Genomic DNA, 3,116 nt, shown 5'->3' with positions numbered 1-3,116 from the left:
CCATTAACTTGCCTGTGCCCTTGTGCCTCTGGCTGATAAATAATATGGGCATATAGCCCAAGGCAGAAAGTTTTTGGACCTGAAATGAAACAAAGTAATTAACACATTTCCAATATATTATGTTGCTACATTACTACATATATGGCAGTCTATCTACTATTTAAAGACCTAATCTGGCAAAAAATATTTGTTAACGCTTTTAACAAGTGTTAAGTATGTGATGATTAAAGACATATTGTAAAATTAATACACAGAAATATTCATTCATGAGTATTTCTTAAATTGCCACTGTCAGTGCTCGATTTTGTTTGAAAATAATTAATCAGATGTTGTGAAAAGAAATGAAGATGGCGTCTACTCCATACTGACTTTGAATCAGAAACAGAGGGCAGTTTACTTGGTGTATAAACTAGGTACTACTTGATTCATAGTTCATCCCTATCCCTAGTCCCTGCCATCAGTTACACAAGTATTTTAAAATAAGTGTATTCTAGAATATTGCCTACTTATGTACATACATCAATGCATTTTCAAAAAAAATATTCACAACAGAAGTACACCTGCATAAAATGAAAGTATCTTTACATATTGTGTATGGGGAGTTTTTTGGCACACTGTTTATCAGAGCAACTTGCATGTGATGTACATTTATCACTTGAGCGTCATGTGTGCTGCAAAAGCAATAGGGATGTATGGTGTGATTTTTAAAGCGATTGTCTGTCTAAAATTTCATACTGACAAGATGTGCCAACTTCCAACATGCAGGCACGCATGTGAAGCCTGGTACACAGCACACAGCATGGCTGCTATGTCTTCTGTCCATCAACAAACATGGTACCAAATACTGTATGTACTTTGGGCTCAATATTGATAACCACTCAATTAATGAAGCATGAGCATTTTTACTTACAGCTATTTGGGCAGAGGCCACCACCCGAGATGCATTTTTGTTTTTGATGACCCTCTGGCCCCAGTCATCATTAATTTTTGCAGTTTTTAATAACCGCTTGCTTGGCAGTAAGACAAAACAAGCACTGCAGGTTTTGCGGTTGGCCTGCTGACGGACCTGGCAGCTTGGGGCAAGGCCTGAATTTTGGCTTTGTCATTCTGAAATGTACACACAAAAAATATAAATATTAAATATCATACAGGGATCCGAACACACATAAGTACAAGAAAGACAGAGCTAGTCAATCTATTAGCATGTGTCATACAGCAGTAGGCTTTGCTTAACGTATCACTTTTCTAACATTATTAAAGGTAATACTAGATCTGGATGTTTGCAAGCTGGCAAATTATTTAAGTGCAGAAAAAGTGTGAAACAAAGTCGCCAAGCGAGCTGTTTGCTTTCCTGTAGTCATAAACCATCTTTGAATACTGGCATTCCTCACAAAACTTAAGTTTGATTTACTTAGACTTCATGCCAACAGCAATCTTATTTTTTTTTTATTTATTTTTTTATTAAACCTTTATTTAACCAGGGAAATAAACACACTTATATTTTAGGTTGGCCTATATTGTGCAGACTACTGCAAATTTCGGTAGCACTTCATTTTACAGTACATGTACTTACAGTGTACTTACCTAAGAAAGTACTGGCTAATATAAGGTAAGTACATGGGCTAAGGTTAGGTTTAGGGGTAGGTTCAAGGTTAGTACATAGTTATTACCCAGTTATTGTAATTACAATAATAAGTACATAATTTTACAGTCCTGTTCCCCATGTACATACTAAGTGCTACCCAAATTTAATTTGGTGCAATAACCAGGTATTATATGCCAGTCTCTATCCATTAAATTGGTATATTGTGCGCTTAAAAAAAAAAAAGAATCTATATTCTCTGATCGCGACCTTTCCACTTTCAGTTGATTACAGTGAGTGGAGAAGAGGCAGCAACCCAGGTCCTCCGTCCCTGTAAAAAGCAACCACCACTCAGATGGTAGGGGGAGAGAGAGAGAGAGAGAGAGAGAGAGAGAGAGAGAGAGAGAGAGAGAGAGAGAGAGAGAGAGAGAGAGAGAGAGAGAGAGAGAGAGAGAGAGAGAGAGAACAATAACAAGACAATAAACAATACAAATAAGACAATAAACAAGACAAATGTGGCTCTTAAAAGTGCCTTTTTTTTGTTGATGTAATGAGGTGCTGTTTTTTTAAAAGGACAGGGATTAAGGAACCTGCAGAGAAAGAGAAGAACAAATCAAAAAAGAATAGCTCACCAAACTACATATTACAATATGAATAACTACTAGGCTAAGAAGTTAAGTAAATGCTGCTCTTGTTCATTCGTGCAATCACAATATCATAAAAAAAATGAATGACATTAAAAATAAGTAATAGTGTGAGCAAGGGTTCTATCATGATATTTTGAACACATCCTTGTTCTGCCTTAATTCAAATGGATAAACAAACAGGAATAACATGATCAGGGTACTTGTATAAACTTTGCCTTGCCAGACTTAAGCTGTTTTATATATTATATATATATATATATATCCCCCACTAACCATTCCCCCAGTAATCCCTCAATAAGCATTTACACGTCCAAAATAAAATTATGAGTTTATTTAAAAAATATATAAAATAAAATAAACATGTTGTGTATAGCATTATATATATATATATATATATATATATATATATATATGCCTACAACATGTTTTTTTTATAAACTTGTAATTTTTTTTTATTTTGGACGTGTAAATGCTTATTCATTTATATTGCTATTTAGACTGTTGTAAGCGACTTACCGTGGTGGAATGGTTTCTGGGCAATGGTTTCTGGGATGGTCGCACACAGTGACGTGTGCACAAAATTGCGCCAAAAAATCAATCATAATGAAAAAGTACAGTCTTAATATTTTATATCCTTGCTCAAAATTTTAAAGAGGTCAGCATAAATGCCTAAGTGAAGGAAACACGGGTGTATGTAGCCATACATTTAAACACATCACTTCCCAGAATGCATCCATCTCTTTGCCAAAGGATATGTCCATATTAAGCAATATAAACATTTCTGCAATAGACTATCACAACCTCATAATCAGTATTGAGATGAAAGTTCTATAAAAGTAGGCTTTTTTTTTTTTGCAAAAAAAGCAAAGTTGTAGGCTATACTGTTG

Source organism: Rhinichthys klamathensis, unplaced genomic scaffold (assembly GCF_029890125.1).
Source record: "Rhinichthys klamathensis goyatoka isolate OS25496 unplaced genomic scaffold, OSU_Roscu_1.1 h1tg000236l_1, whole genome shotgun sequence".
Classification (NCBI taxonomy): Eukaryota; Metazoa; Chordata; class Actinopteri; order Cypriniformes; family Leuciscidae; genus Rhinichthys; species Rhinichthys klamathensis.
This window is presented reverse-complemented; position numbering follows the sequence as displayed.